Raw genomic sequence first — 17,664 nt, 5'->3', positions numbered from 1 at the left:
TGACATGACAATAGAATGTTGCTCCTGACATGACAATAGAATGTGGCTCCTGACATGACAATAGAATGTTGCTCCTGACATGACAATAGAATGTTGCTCCTGACATAACAATAGAATGTTGCTCCTGATATGAAAATAGAATGTTGCTCCTGACATGAAAATAGAATGTTGCTCCTGACATGACAATAGAATGTTGCTCCTGACATAACAATAGAATGTTGCTCCTGACATGAATGTTGCTCCTGACATGACAATAGAATGTTGCTCCTGACATGACAATAGAATGTTGCTCCTGACATGACAATAGAATGTTGCTCCTGACATGACAATAGAATGTTGCTCCTGACATGACAATAGAATGTTGCTCCTGACATGACAATAGAATGTTGCTGACCTGACAATAGAATGTTGCTCCTGACAATAGAATGTTGCTCCTGACATGACAATAGAATGTTGCTCCTGACATGACAATAGAATGTTGCTCCTGACATGACAATAGAATGTTGCTCCTGACATGACAATAGAATGTTGCTCTTGACATGACAATAGAATGTTGCTCCTGACATGACAATAGAATGTTGCTCCTGACATGACAATAGAATGTTGCTCCTGACATGACAATAGAATGTTGCTCCTGACATGACAATAGAATGTTGCTCCTGACATGAAAATAGAATGTTGCTCCTGACATGAAAATAGAATGTTGCTCCTGACATGAAAATAGAATGTTGCTCCTGACATGACAATAGAATGTTGCTCCTGACATGAAAATAGAATGTTGCTCTGACATGACAATAGAATGAAAATAGAATGTTGCTCCTGACATGACAATAGAATGTTGCTCCTGATATGAAAATAGAATGTTGCTCCTGACAGGAAAGTAGAATGTTGCTCTTGACATGACAATAGAATGTTGCTCCTGACATGACAAAAGAACATTGCTCCTGACATGAAAATAAAATGTTGCTCCTGACATGAAAATAGAATGTTGTTCCTGACATGAAAATAGAATGTTGCTCCTAACATGACAATAGAATGTTGCTCCTGATATGAAAATAGAATGTTGCTCCTGATATGAAAATAGAATGTTGCTCCTGACATGACAATAGAATGTTGCTCCTGATATGAAAATAGAATGTTGCTCCTGACAGGAAAGTAGAATGTTGCTCTTGACATGACAATAGAATGTTGCTCCTGACATGACAATAGAATCTTGCTCCTGACATGACAATAAAATTTTGCTCCTGACATGACAATAAAATGTTGCTCCTGACATGACAATAGAATGTTGCTCTTGACATGACAATAGAATGTTGCTCTTGACATGACAATAGAATGTTGCTCCTGACATGACAATAGAATGTTGCTCCTGACATGACAATAGAATGTTGCTCCTGACATGACAATAGAATGTTGCTCTTGACATGACAATAGAATGTTGCTCCTGACATGACAATAGAATGTGGCTCCTGACATGACAATAGAATGTTGCTCCTGACATAACAATAGAATGTTGCTCCTGATATGAAAATAGAATGTTGCTCCTGACACGAAAATAGAATGTTGCTCCTGACATGACAATAGAATGTTGCTCCTGACATGACAATATAATGTTGCTCCTGACATGACAATAGAATGTTGCTCTGACATGACATGACAATAGAATCTTGACTCCTGACATAACAATAGAATGTTGCTCCTGACATGACAATAGAATGTTGCTCCTGACATGACAATAGAATGTTGCTCCTGACATGACAATAGAATGTTGCTCCTGACATGACAATAAGAATGTTGCTCCTGACATGACAATAGAATGTTGCTCCTGACATGACAATAGAATGTTGCTCCTGACATGACAATAGAATGTTGCTCCTGACATGACAATAGAATGTTGCTCCTGACATGACAATAGAATGTTGCTCCTGACATGACAATAGAATGTTGCTCCTGACATGACAAAGAATGTTGCTCCTGACATGACAATAGAATGTTGCTCCTGACATGAAAATAGAATGTTGCTCCTGACATGACAATAGAATGTTGCTCCTGACATGACAATAGAATGTTGCTCCTGACATGACAATAGAATGTTGCTCCTGACATGACAATAGAATGCTTGCTCCTGACATGACAATAGAATGTTGCTCTGACATGACAATAGAATGTTGCTCCTGATATGAAAATAGAATGTTGCTCCTGACATGACAATAGAATGTTGCTCCTGACATGACAATAGAATGTTGCTCCTGACATGACAATAGAATGTTGCTCCTGACATGACAATAGAATGTTGCTCCTGACATAACAATAGAATGTTGCTCCTGACATGACAATAGAATGTTGCTCCTGACATGACAATAGAATGTTGCTCCTGACATGACAATAGAATGTTGCTCCTGACATGACAATAGAATGTTGCTCCTGACATGACAATAGAATGTTGCTCCTGACATGACAATAGAATGTTGCTCCTGACATGACAATAGAATGTTGCTCCTGACATGACAATAGAATCTTGCTCCTGACATAACAATAGAATGTTGCTCCTGACATGACAATAGAATGTTGCTCCTAACATGACAATAGAATGTTGCTCCTGACATGACAATAGAATGTTGCTCCTGACATGACAATAGAATGTTGCTCCTGACATGACAAATGTTGCTCCTAGAATGTTGCTCCTGACATGACAATAGAATGTTGCTCCTGACATGACAATAGAATGTTGCTCCTGACATGACAATAGAATGTGGCTCCTGACATGACAATAGAATGTTGCTCCTGACATGACAATAGAATGTTGCTCCTGACATGACAAAAGAACGTTGCTCCTGACATGAAAATAAAATGTTGCTCCTGACATGAAAATAGAATGTTGTTCCTGACATGAAAATAGAATGTTGCTCCTAACATGACAATAGAATGTTGCTCCTGATATGAAAATAGAATGTTGCTCCTGATATGAAAATAGAATGTTGCTCCTGACATGACAATAGAATGTTGCTCCTGACATAACAATAGAATGTTGCCCTGATATGAAAATAGAATGTTGCTCCTGACATGAAAATAGAATGTTGCTCCTGACATGACAATAGAATGTTGCTCCTGACATGACAATAGAATGTTGCTCCTGACATGACAATAGAATGTTGCTCCTGACATAACAATAGAATGTTGCTCCTGACATGACAATAGAATGTTGCTCCTGACATGACAATAGAATGTTGCTCCTGACATAACAATAGAATGTTGCTCCTGATATGAAAATAGAATGTTGCTCCTGACACGAAAATAGAATGTTGCTCCTGACATGACAATAGAATGTTGCTCCTGACATGACAATAGAATCTTGCTCCTGACATGACAATAGAATGTTGCTCCTGACATGACAATAGAATCTTGCTCCTGACATGACAATAAAATGTTGCTCCTGACATGACAATAAAATGTTGCTCCTGACATGACAATAGAATGTTGCTCTTGACATGACAATAGAATGTTGCTCCTGACATGACAATAGAATGTGGCTCCTGACATGACAATAGAATGTTGCTCCTGACATGACAATAGAATGTTGCTCCTGACATGACAAAAGAACGTTGCTCCTGACATGAAAATAAAATGTTGCTCCTGACATGACAATAGAATGTTGCTCCTGACATGCCATATGGACAACAAAATGCGTGAAGTGTAAACCTTTGAAATAAATATGATTTACCTCACTTGCCATTTAGCTTCTTATTGCTGTTCCTAATTCACAGCTTACTGCTATATTTGACATGATTTAATTCTAGCTACATGTGGTCTTAACGGTCACCTCATTGACACTCTAGAATCATCTTTGCGATTGTCAGTGGATAATGCAAAGGGTGATGTGTCGCGCTGCACGAGGCAAACGGTGGTCACACCAGATACGGACTGGTTAACTGACCTACGCCCCTGGCCTTCTTTGCACAATCGAGAGCATCCTGTCGGGCTGTATCACCGCCTGGTACGGCAGCTGCGCCACCCACAACCGTAAGGCTCTCCAGAGGGTAGTGAGGTCTGCACAACGCATCACCGGGGGCAAACTACCTGTCCTCCAGGACACCTACACCACCCGATGTCACAGGAAGGCCATAAAGATCATCAAGGACAACAACCACCCGAGCCACTGTCTGTTCACCCCGCTATCATCCAGAAGGCAAGGTCAGTACAGGTGCATCAAAGCTGGGACCGAGAGACTGAAAAACAGCTTCTATCTCAAGGCCATCAGACTGATAAACAGCCACCACTAACCTTGAGTGGCTGCTGCCAACATACTGACTCAACTCCAGCCACTTTAATAATGTAAAAATTGATGTAATAAATGTACCACTAGCCACATTAAACAATGCCACTTCATATAATGTTTACATACCCTACATTACTCATCTCATATGTACATACTGTACTCGATACCATCTACTGCATCTTGCCTATGCCGTTCTGTACCATCACTCATTCATATATCTTTATGTACATATCCTTCTATCTTTCCTTTACACTTGTGTGTATAAGGTAATTGTAGTGAAATTGTTAGGTTAGATTACTCGTTGGTTATTACTGCATTGTCAGAACTAGAATAACAAGCATTTCGCTACACTCGCATTAACATCTGCTAACCATGTGTATGTGACCAATAACATTTGATTTGATTTGTTTTAAAGGTACTGCATCTGTGACCAACAGATGTGTGTCTGTATTGCCAGTCATGTTAAGGCCCTAATACATTTATTTCAATTGACAGATATTGTTTGTATATGAACTGGAACAACAACAAAAATCGCTTGAAAATATATCTAATATATAAATATGTGTCTTCTAGTTTGTGTGGAGATCATAAGGAACACATCTAAGATATTAAAACAGCCATTTTCATCAAGAGGTTTTCTTTATTCTCTGTGGTTAATATAATTTCCATTCCAGAAGTCTGTCAAGAATTATAATGTGTTTATTGTTGATCTTTGCAGTGGGCCGTATGTACAAGGCTCTTGGAGAGGATTATATGGAAGGATTGGATCTATGGCAGGTGACAGGAAGCTGAAGGGCATCTGAGGACAGGTAGGGACAGGTGAGGGCATGTGAGGACAGGTGAGGGCATGTTTTATTTAAATTTTACTAGGCAAGTCAGTTAAGAACAAATTCTTATTTTCAATGACGGCCTAGGAACAGTGGGTTAACTGCCTGTTCAGGGGCAGAACGACAGATTTGTACCTTGTCAGCTCGGGGATTCGAACTTGCAACCTTTCGGTTACTAGTCCAACGCTCTAACCACTAGGCTACCCTGCCGCCCGTATGTGAGGACAGGTGAGGACAGGTGAAGACAGGTGAGGGCATGTGAGGACAGGTGAGGACAGGAAAGGACAGGTGAGGGCATGTGGGGATAGGTGAGGACAGGTGAGGGCATGTGCGGACAGGTGGGACAGGTGATGACAGGTGGGGACATGTGGGACAGGTGGGACATGTGAGGACAGGTGTGGACAGGTAAAGACAGGTGAAGACAGGTGAAGAGAGGTGAGAATAAGTGAAGACAGGTAAAAACAGCTGAAGACAGGTGAGGACAGGCGAAGACAGGTGAGGACAGGTGGGATAGGTGAGGACAGGTGAGGACATGTGAGGACAGGTGAAGAGAGGTGAGGATAGGTGAAGACAGGTAAAAACAGGTGAAGACAGGTGAGGACAGGCGAAGACAGGTGAGGACAGGTGGGATAGGTGAGGACAGGTGAGGACATGTGAGGACAGGTGAAGAGAGGTGAGGATAGGTGAGGACAGGTGAGGACAGGTGAGGACAGGTGAAGACAGGTGAGGATAGGTGAGTACAGGTGAGGACAGGTGAGGGACAGGTGAGGACAAAATGATGGAATGCTAGAATGGGGGCAAAAGACAATACATGTCAAGTTTACGGTTGCCTCTATGTTTAAACTATCCATATTTAGTTCACATAATGGATAAACTATGAAGAGGAGTGTGCAAATTACATGACATGGCCTAAAGTCTAATAGCTTTTTTTTGCCAACTCAAGTGTAAAACCTCTTACTTACTCATCTTACCTATTTGCCATAACATCCAGGGCAGTTATATCTGATCTATTACTAGAGACAGACAAAGAAATAACCTTCCCCTCCTTCTGCTTTTGCTCTCCTCCACTTCATGAAATCAAAGCATTCTTTCCCACAATCAGAATCACAGTGGAACAAATCTCACCAGCCTCATATTCTTTCATTTCTTTATTCAATTTGAGCAAACACCCAGGGGGGAGAGAGAGAGAGACAGAGAGAGAGAGAGAGAGAGAGAGAGAGAGAGAGAGAGAGAGGGAGAGGGGAGGAGAGAGGAGAGAGGAGAGAGAGGAGAGAGAGAGAGAGAGAGAGAGAGGGAGAGAGAGAGAGAGGAGAGAGGAGAGAGGGAGGGAGGGAGAGAGAGAGGGGGAGAGGGGGGAGAGAGAGAGAGAGAGAGAGAGAGAGAGAGAGAGGGAGAGGGGGAGGGGAGAGGGGGAGAGGGAGAGAGAGAGAGAGAGAGAGAGAGGGAGAGGGAGAGGGAGAGAGAGAGAGAGGAGAGGGAGAGGGAGAGGGAGAGGGAGAGAGAGAAATGCAGTGTGAATTGATTGACAGAGTTCCATTACAAAGGGCTTATTGGACCCCGTCTGGCAATTATCCCGGCACACCATCGGCCGTCATCGCAGGGGATTTGATTTGTACGGTGATCATAGTCACGCAGATGTATGCAGAGAGGAGTACGAGCCACACCATATCCCCTTTGTCCCTTTCATTAACGCACAGTCCCCATGCTGATAGAATACCTAGCTGTCTGGGGAGAAGCTCTGCTTAAAGGATGTCTCAACTCAGACCTGCATGACAGACAGACAGATGACAGACAGAAGAGGAAGCTTGGAGAGTTTGACAGGACAGCAATGGCAGTTTGGGTCAGTCAGATTTTTTTTTGTGGATGTCATATATTGTAATGACTAACTCAACAAAAGTGGACAAACTCTCCTCACGGTCTTCCTCAAACATCAGGATCAAAGTAAGGAAGGATGAGACATTACTAACAGGCTGTGTAGGTGACATGATCAGCATATCTTATTTATACATCAACGCTTTTTAAAATGTATGGTTGTGGCAAGACAGGTTTGATTCTTAGCCCCATTTTTCATTCTCCAAAACTGCATTCCCCTGTCTCTGTGGTTTGCAGTCCTGCGGACAGTCAGCACAATGAAGGCTGAGGCCAGGCTGAATCCATGCTGAGGCCAGAGGCCAGGCTGAGGCCAGGCTGAATCAAAGCTGAGGCAGGGCTGAATCCATGCTGAGGCCAGAGGCCAGGCTGAGGCCAGGCTGATTCCAGGCTGAATCAAGGCTGAGGCCGGGCTGAATCAAGGCTGAGGCCAGGCTGACTCAAGGCTGAGGCAGGGCTGAATCAAGGCTGAATCAAGGCTGAGGCCAGGCTGAATCAACGCTGAGGTAGGGCTGAGGCCAGGCTGAATCAATTCATGAATCAAAATTCATCACAAATCACTCAAAGGGAGAGATGAAGGAAGGGAGGGGAGGAGTAAGATGGTGAGGGGGAGGAATAGAGGGAAGGAGAGTGGAGGAGAAGAGAGAGAAGGAGAGTGGTGAAGGAGAGGGAAGGAGAGGGGTGAAGGAGAGGGAAGGAGAGGGGTGGGGGGGAGGAGAGGGGTGGAGGAGAGGGAAGGAGAGGGGTGAAGGAGAGGGAAGGAGAGGGGTGGAGGAGGGGGAAGGAGAGGGGTGGGGAGAGGGAAGGAGAGGGGTGGGGGAGAGAGAAGGAGAGGGGTGGAGGAGGGGGAAGGAGAGGGGTGGAGTAGGAAGGAGAGGGAAGGAGGGAGAAGTAGAGGGGAGAAGAGGGGTGGAGGAGAGGAAGGAGAGGGAAGGAGGGAGAAGTAGAGGGGAGGAGAGGGGTGGAGGAGAGGAGGGAGAGGGAAGGAGGGAGAAGTAGAGGGGAGAAGAGGGGTGGAGAAGAGGAAGGAGAGGGGTGGGGAAGAGGAGAGGGAAGGAGAGGGGTGGGGGAGAGGGAAGGGAAGTCGGAGAGGGAAGGAGGGAGAAGTATAGGGGAGAAGAGGGGAAGATAGGGGTGGAGGAGATGAGAGGGAAGGAGAGGGGTGGGGTAGAGGGAAGGAGAGGGTTGGAGGAGATGAGAGGAAGCTGTGTAATGTGGCTGGGTCAACAGAGAGGAGAGGAGAGGAGAGGAGAGCTGTGTAATGTGACTGTGTCAACAGAGAGGAGAGGAGAGGAGAGGAGAGAGGAGAGGGAGAGGAGAGGAGAGGAGAGGAGAGGAGGAGAGGAGAGGAGAGGAGAGGGAGGAGAGCTGTGTAATGTGGCTGGGTCAACAGAGAGGAGAGGAGAGCAGGACCAGAGCATGACCAGTCAACAGAGAGCATCATATCTCTGGACCCAGATACACTTCATTACCACACTAATCTTGCCCCGTCATTTACTGTGGCCAATCAAGGCCCTACTGTCATCCATCCGCATGCACACACACACATTCACATGCACGCACCAACACTTCTACATTAGAGAGAGAGAGAGAGGGGGAGAGATGGAGAGGGAGAGAGAGAGAGAAGAGAGAGAGGGGGGCAGAGATGGAGAGGGAGAGAGAGAGGGGGAGATGGAGAGGGAGAGAGAGAGGGGGGAGAGAGATGGAGATGAGAGAGAGAGAGAGAGAGAGAGAGAGAGAGAGAGAGAGAGAGAGAGGAGAGAGGGAGAGGAGAGAGAGAGAGAGAGAGAGAGAGAGAGAGAGAGATACGATGTGAGGACAGGAGACAGAATATAAAATGTACATTTCTCCTTCGCTACATAAAAAACTTGGCCGACACGGACAAAATGTATTTCCATAATGAGTCCAGCATGGTGTGCATATGGGGCATTATCTTTGCCTCGACAGGGACTGAGCATGTGAAAGGAGTTCCTCTAGTTGCCTCTCTAGGGTTCCTGTCAGATGTATCCCCCCGGTCTAGACATGAAACACGGAATATTCCAGCTGCGCAGGCGGGCTCCTTTATTCAACATTGATGACATGTCCCTGTCTAATGGAGGACGTACCCATTTCAAAAGAAGAAACAACACTACTGTAACGAGGACACACGGCATTGTTGTGCATCAGACAGTACATCGGCAGGGCCGGATCCAACCCTATGCATGGGCCTGTGGTAATGTCTACCTGGTGGACCATTCAGAAGGGCACAAATGTGCTAGCTTCATGATGTGTTGTTGTATACGGCTGTGGAAAAAAATATATAGCTTCTGAAGTAGATAAATACATTCATACTTTCTTCAAAATCTTTTATTTACACTGCATGTATTTGTCTCCCCCCCCTCAAAAAAACAGCTGTAGAATGTTCCAGATTATCTCTGTTTCGTCTTCTCTGTGATAGAGCTATATTTTTGGCAAAACTCTCACTTGATTCCAGTTCAGGAAAGAGACAAATTGAAGCAAGAGGACCAATTAAAATCTATCTGCTTGAGTCTAAGTTTACCTTTAGGGCCCCAAACTCGGTTCAAGTAGAGTAACTTTAACAAGAACATAACGTCCAGCCCATGTCGTTGGTATGTTTTGATTAATACAGTTTACAACATGTTACATGAATGATCATTGATTTGATCATCAGTTTTATGTAATGTTGGTGTGTGTCCTTCCTAGGGGTCATCAGAGGGTCACCAGGGGTAATAAGTACACAGTATACTGTTAACATGATGTGGGCTGATACTTATTAAAACAGAAACTGAAATATGTTTTATTTTTACTGGAAACGTCAATATCTGTAATTTGTTGATGAATGCATCCATAAATTCATCATGCAGTAGACATGACATTGCATGACATTACATGACATTACATGACATGTCATGACATGACATGACATGACATTACATTACATGACATTACATGACATTACATTACATGACATGTTTTATTTTTACTGGAAACGTCATTATCTGTAATTTGTTGATGAATACATCCATAAATTCATCATGCAGTAGACATGACATTGCATGACATTACATGACATTACATGACATGTCATGACATGACATTACATGACATTACATGACATTACATTACATGCCATTACATTGCATGACATGACATGACATTACATTACATGACATTACATTACATGACATGACATTACATGACATGACATTACATTACATGACATTACATGACATTACATTACATGACATGACATTACATTACATGACATTACATGACATGACATGACATTAAATGACATTACATGACATGACATTACATGACATTACATTACATGACATTACATGACATGACATGACATGACATTACATGACATTACATGACATTACAGGGAAACTAATTATCCACGGTTGACAAGACCGATGATACAGGGTGTGGTGAAGAAAACTGCCATCAAAAGTATCTCCCTCTGAAAACACACACAGACCTGCTGCCTTGTCGTTCTGCTGCTCCAGTTTCAACTGTTCTACCTGAAGCTGTAGAACCCTGACCCGTTCACCAGACCTGCTACCTTGTCGTTCTGCCTGAAGCTGTAGAACCCTGACCCGTTCACCAGACCTGCTACCTTGTCGTTCTGCCTGAAGCTGTAGAACCCTGACCCGTTCTCCAGACCTGCTACCTTGTCGTTCTGCCTGAAGCTGTAGAACCCTGACCCGTTCACCAGACCTGCTACCTTGTCGTTCTGCCTGAAGCTGTAGAACCCTGACCCGTTCACCAGACCTGCTACCTTGTCGTTCTGCCTGAAGCTGTAGAACCCTGACCTGTTCTCCAGATCTGCTACCTTGTCCGGGACCTGCTGTTTTCCTCTCTCTCTCTCTCTCTCTCTCTCTCTCTCTCTCTCTCTCTCTCGCACCTGTTGTCTTGACCTCTGAATGCTCGGCTATGACAAGCCAACTGACATTTACTCCTGAGGTGTTGACCTGTCGCCCCCCTCTACAACCACTGTGATTATTATTTGACCCTGCCTGTCATCTATGAACTTTTTAACATCTTGAAGAACAATCTAGCCTTAATGGCCATGTACTCTTAAGATCTCCCCAGGCACAGCCAGAAGAGCCTGGTTCCTCTCTAGGTTTTTTCCTTGTATACTGTTGTTCAGGTTAGTTATCATTGTTTTAGTTCACAATGGACCCCCTAGTTCCACTCCTCATACCCCTGATAACTCCTTTGTCCCACCTCCCACACATGCGGTGACCTCACCCATTACAACCAGCATGTCCAGAGATACAACCTCTGTCATCATCACCCAGTGCCTGGGCTTACCTCCGCTGCACCCGCACCCCACCATACCCCTGTCTGCGCATTATGCCCTGAATATATTCTACCATGCCCAGAAACCTGCTCCTCTTATTCTCTGTCCCCAACGCTCTAGGCGACCAGTTTTGATAGCCTTTAGCCGCACCCTCATACTACTCCTTCTCTGTTCCGCGGGTGATGTGTAGGTAAACCCAGGCCCTGCATGTCCCCTGGCACCCTCATTTGTTGACTTCTGTGATCGAAAAAGTCTTGGTTTCATGCATGTCAACATCAGAAGCCTCCTCCCTAAGTTTGTTTTACTCACTGCTTTAGCACACTCTGCTAACCCTGATGTCCTTGCTGTATCTGAATCCTGGCTCAGGAAGGCCACCAAAAATACTGAGATTTACATACCCAACTATAACATATTCCGTCAAGATAGAACTGCCAAAGGGGGAGGAGTTGCAGTCTACTGCAGAGATAGCCTGCAAAGTAATGTCATACTTTCCAGGTCCATACCCAAACAGTTCGAACTACTAATTTTGAAAATTACTCTCTTCAGAAATAAGTCTCTCACTGTTGCCGCCTGCTACCGACCCCCCTCAGCTCCCAGCTGTGCCCTGGACACCATTTGTGAATTGATCGCCCCCCATCTAGTTTCAGAGTTTGTTCTGTTAGGTGACCTAAACTGGGATATGCTTAACACCCCGGCAGTCCTACAATCTAAGCTAGATGCCCTCAATCTCACACAAATCATCAAGGAACCCACCAGATACAACCCTAACTCTGTAAACAAGGGCACCCTCATAGACGTCATCCTGACCAACTGGCCCTCCAAATACACCTCCGCTGTCTTCAACCAGGATCTCAGCGATCACTGCCTCATTGCCTGTATTCGCTACGGAGCCGCAGTCAAACGACCACCCCTCATCACTGTCAAACGCTCCCTAAAACACTTCTGTGAGCAGGCCTTCCTAATCGACCTGGCCCGGGTATCCTGGAAGGACATTGACCTCATCCCGTCAGTTGAGGATGCCTGGTCATTCTTTAAAAGCAACTTCCTCTCCATTTTAGATAAGCATGCTCCGTTCAAAAAATGCAGAACCAAGAACAGATACAGGCCTTGGTTCACTCCAGACCTGACTGCCCTCGACCAGCACAAAAACATCCTGTGGCGGACTGCAATAGCATCGAAGAGTCCCGTGATATGCAACTGTTCAGGAAGTCAGGAACCAATACACGCAGTCAGTCAGGAAAGCTAAGGCCAGCTTCTTCAGGCAGAAGTTTGCATCCTGTAGCTCCAACTCCAAAAAGTTCTGGGACACTGTGAAGTCCATGGAGAACAAGAGCACCTCCTCCCAGCTGCCCACTGCACTGAGGCTAGGTAACACGGTCACCACCGATAAATCCATGATTATCGAAAACTTCAATAAGCATTTCTCAACGGCTGGCCATGCCTTCCGCCTGGCTTCTCCAACCTCGGCCAACAGCTCCGCCCCCCCCCGCAGCTCCTCACCCAAGCCTCTCCAGGTTCTCCTTTACCCAAATCCAGATAGCAGATGTTCTGAAAGAGCTCCAAAACCTGGACCTGTACAAATCAGCTGGGCTTGACAATCTGGACCCTCTATTTCTGAAACTATCCGCCGCCATTGTCGCAACCCCTATTACCAGCCTGTTCAACCTCTCTTTCATATCGTCCGAGATCCCCAAAGGATTGGAAAGCTGCCACAGTCATCCCCCTCTTCAAAGGGGGAGACACCCTGGACCCAAACTGTTACAGACCTATATCCACCCTGCCCTGCCTATCTAAGGTCTTCGAAAGCCAAGTCAACAAACAGGTCACTGACCATCTCGAATCCCACCGTACCTTCTCCGCTGTGCAATCTGGTTTCCGAGCCGGTCACGGGTGCACCTCAGCCACACTCAAGGTACTAAACGATATCATAACCGCCATCGATAAAAGACAGTACTGTGCAGCCGTCTTCATCGACCTTGCCAAGGCCTTCGACTCTGTCAATCACCATATTCTTATCGGCAGACTCAGTAGCCTCGGTTCTTCGGATGACTGCCTTGCCTGGTTCACCAATTACTTTGCAGACAAAGTTCAGTGTGTCAAATCGGAGGGCATGCTGTCCGGTCCTCTGGCAGTCTCTATGGGGGTGCCACAGGGTTCAATTCTCGGGCCGACTCTTTTCTCTGTATATATCAATGATGTTGCTCTTGCTGCGGGTGATTCCCTGATCCACCTCTACGCAGACGACACCATTCTATATACTTTCGGCCCGTCATTGGACACTGTGCAATCTAACCTCCAAACGAGCTTCAATGCCATACAACACTCCTTCCGTGGCCTCCAACTGCTCTTAAACGCTAGTAAAACCAAATGCATGCTTTTCAACCGATCGCTGCCTGCACCCGCATGCCCGACTAGCATCACCACCCTGGATGGTTCCGACCTTGAATATGTGGACATCTATAAGTACCTAGGTGTCTGGCTAGACTGCAAACTCTCCTTCCAGACTCATATCAAACATCTCCAATCGAAAATCAAATCAAGAGTCGGCTTTCTATTCCGCAACAAAGCCTCCTTCACTCACGCCGCCAAGCTTACCCTAGTAAAACTGACTATCCTACCGATCCTCGACTTCGGCGATGTCATCTACAAAATGGCTTCCAACACTCTACTCAGCAAACTGGATGCAGTCTATCACAGTGCCATCCGCTTTGTCACTAAAGCACCTTATACCACCCACCACTGCGACTTGTATGCTCTAGTCGGCTGGCCCTCGCTACATATTCGTCGCCAGACCCACTGGCTCCAGGTCATCTACAAGTCCATGCTATTTAAAGCTCCGCCTTATCTCAGTTCACTGGTCACGATGGCAACACCCATCCGTAGCACGCGCTCCAGCAGGTGTATCTCACTGATCATCCCTAAAGCCAACACCTCATTCGGCCCGCCTTTCGTTCCAGTACTCTGCTGCCTGTGACTGGAACGAATTGCAAAAATCGCTGAAGTTGGAGACTTTTATCTCCCTCACCAACTTCAAACATCAGCTATCTGAGCAGCTAACCGATCGCTGCAGCTGTACATAGTCTATTGGTAAATAGCCCACCCATTTTCACCTACCTCATCCCCATACTGTTTTTATTTATTTACTTTTCTGCTCTTTTGCACACCAATATCTCTACCTGTACATGACCATCTGATCATTTATCACTCCAGTGTTAATCTGCAAAATTTTAATTATTCGCATACCTCATGCCTTTTGCACACATTGTATATAGACTCCCCCCTTTTTTTTCTTTCTACTGTGTTAATGACTTGTTAATTGTTTACTCCATGTGTAACTCTGTGTTGTCTGATCACACTGCTATGCTTTATCTTGGCCAGGTCGCAGTTGCATATGAGAACTTGTTCTCAACTAGCCCACCTGGTTAAATAAAGGTGAAATAAAAAAAATAAAAAATACAGTAGGCTCCTGCTTTTCTAAGGAGTTTTTCCTAGCCACCGTGCTTCTACATCTGCATTGCTTACTGTTTGTGGTTTTAGGCTGGGTTTCTGTAAAATCTTTTATTTTGATATGACACACACACACACACACACACACACACACACACACACACACACACACACACACACACACACACACACACACACACACACACACACACACACACACACACACACACACACACACACACACACACACACACACACACACACACACACACACACACTCACACACTCACACACAAGCAGAGAGCTGAAACATTCTCTTTCAATAAAACTGATTAATGAGCCTGAGGAGATTGACATACCTTGAAGACTAAGGATCGTTGGTAATTACCCAGGTTGCACCTCGGGTTTAATCTGTGATGATTTCAGAGCCTAGTGACAATACAAACCAATCAATATCCTGCTTCTCTGGGGGTCAAGGGGCCTGATGTCTCTCTCTCCTTTAAGATCTCTGTTGCCATTACATTCTGTTGTGGAGAAGGTCAATATCTTTGTGAATCATTCCTTTATATAAATACGTTTTTAGCTTCTTTTAAGATTGCGCAAATGGATTCATTTTTAGATTAAATCAATGAATGAATCTTTTAAATGGATATGATGTAACAATGGTACATGTATCCTCAATATAACCACATGTTTTTCCTTTTGAACACATTTACCCTCAGGGGCCCTAGTCAGGGGTTTGTGTAAAGCCCAGTAACATTAAGGTTATTAAAGTAAGTCAAAGACTTGACTTCATTTGAATGAAATACATGTCAGATTTGATTGATTGATTGTTTGATTGATTGATTGAAATGGCATATTTGCTCACACCATGGAAATAGGTAGACAGCTGCCTGATACCAGACCTACACAACAAGGATGTACCCCTGGTGCCTAACACATGATTGTATTACAATGTGTAGCATTAGAGCCCAAATTCCCAGTTTTAGAGCCAAGAATAATACTAAGCTTTTTAAGTGTACGTATGAGAACAATGAGGAAATAACCACGTTTCCATCCAGTTTTTATGCTAGTAAAGTCATACTATATACCCCCCAAAAATCAGACAGATCATTTGCTCATTCGACACGGGTGAGATCTTTTTGTGTCTCTAAAATGAATTATGAGAGAAATTGCAGTGGAAATGCCTTTATAAGCAAATATGTATTTAATATATTTCTAGAATCTATTGACACACCAGTGCATCAATCCAGGAAACATAATAAAACAATCCCCACCCAAAGCCGCCGGTTTAAGAGATATCTGGTTTATTGCGTGTCTCAATTCACCGCCTACGTGTCTCTTCCGTATCTGCAATTGAAAACGACCCGAGCTAAAGCTCTGTTTGTCAGACCAGGAGACATCCCAGTGCTCTCACGAAAACATGTGTAAAAACAGAACGGCCTATTTAACTAATATGACCGCTCTATAGGAAGGGGAGAATCTCACGGGCCTCATCTGAAGTCGATAATGCTGATATGCGCCAACTTTTGTCTGTAGTGTCTGAACCGTTTGGGCTACAAATATGACCCCACTGTAGAAAAGGAAGACTTTCACGAATACGATGGTGTTCTCCATATTCCAAGACCCCCACAGGTGTCATCGGACTCGTCTGAAGGTAACTCATCCAAATGAATGGAAGTATGGAGGTCATTTTGTTCCAACAAACATAATGTGTGTAAAAATATATAATTTCCTGAGCTTTCTTACAGCGGAAGGAACAAGCATGTGAACCCTTTGCAATTACCTGGATTTCTGCAAAAATTGGTTATCAAAGTTGATCTGATCGTCATCAAAGTCACAACAATAGATAAACACAGTCTGCTTAAACTAATAACAAACACATTATTGTATTTTTCTTGCCTATTTTGAATACATCATCTAAACAGGTTGGGAAAAGTTTGTGAACCCATAGGCTAATGACTTCTCCAAAAGATAATTGGAGTCAGGAGTCAGCTAACCTGGAGTCCAATCAATGAGACGAGATTGGAGATGTTGGTTAGAGCTGCCTTGCCCTACAAAAAAACATTTAGCTATTCACAAGAAGCATTGCCTGATGTGAACCATGCCTCTAACAAAAGAGATCTCAGAAGACCTAAGATTAAGAATTGTTAGATTGCTTAAAGCTGGAAAACGTTACAAAAGTATCTCTAAAAGCCTTGATGTTCATCAGTCTACAGTAAGAAAAATGGTCTAAAAATGGAGAAATTTCAGCAGTGTTGCAACTCTCCCTAGGAATGGCCATCCTGCAAAGACGATTGGAAGAGCACAGCACAGAATGCTCAATGAGGTTAAGAAGAATCCTAGAGTGTCAGCTAAAGACTTGCTAACAGACTTGGAACATGCTAACATCGCTGTTGACGAGTCTACGATACGTAAAACACTAAACAAGAATGGTGTTCATGGGAGGACACTGCGGAAGAAGCCATCTGTCCACCAATTGAAGCTCAACAGAAGTTGGGTGATGCAACAGGACAACGACCCAAAACACAGAAGAAAATCAATAACAGAATGGTTTCAACAGAAGAAAATACGCCTTCTGGAGTGGCCCAGTCAGAGTTCTGACCTTCTGGAGTGGTCCAGTCAGAGTCCTGACCTTCTGGAGTGGTCCAGTCAGAGTCCTGACCTTCTGGAGTGGTCCAGTCAGAGTCCTGACCTTAACCTGAGTGGCCCAGTCAGAGTGCTGACCTTCTGGAGTGGTCCAGTCAGAGTCGTGACATTCTGGAGTGGTCCAGTCAGAGTCCTGACCTTCTGGAGTGGTCCAGTCAGAGTCCTGACCTTCTGGAGTGGTCCAGTCAGAGTCCTGACCTTCTGGAGTTGTCCAGTCAGAGTCCTGACCTTCTGGAGTGGCCCAGTCAGAGTCCTGACCTTCTGGAGTGGTCCAGTCAGAGTCCTGA

The sequence above is a fragment of the Oncorhynchus nerka genome, linkage group LG6 (genome assembly GCF_034236695.1).
Source record: "Oncorhynchus nerka isolate Pitt River linkage group LG6, Oner_Uvic_2.0, whole genome shotgun sequence".
Classification (NCBI taxonomy): domain Eukaryota; kingdom Metazoa; phylum Chordata; class Actinopteri; order Salmoniformes; family Salmonidae; genus Oncorhynchus; species Oncorhynchus nerka.
The sequence above is the reverse complement of the archived record's forward strand: the minus strand, read 5'-3'. Positions refer to the sequence as shown.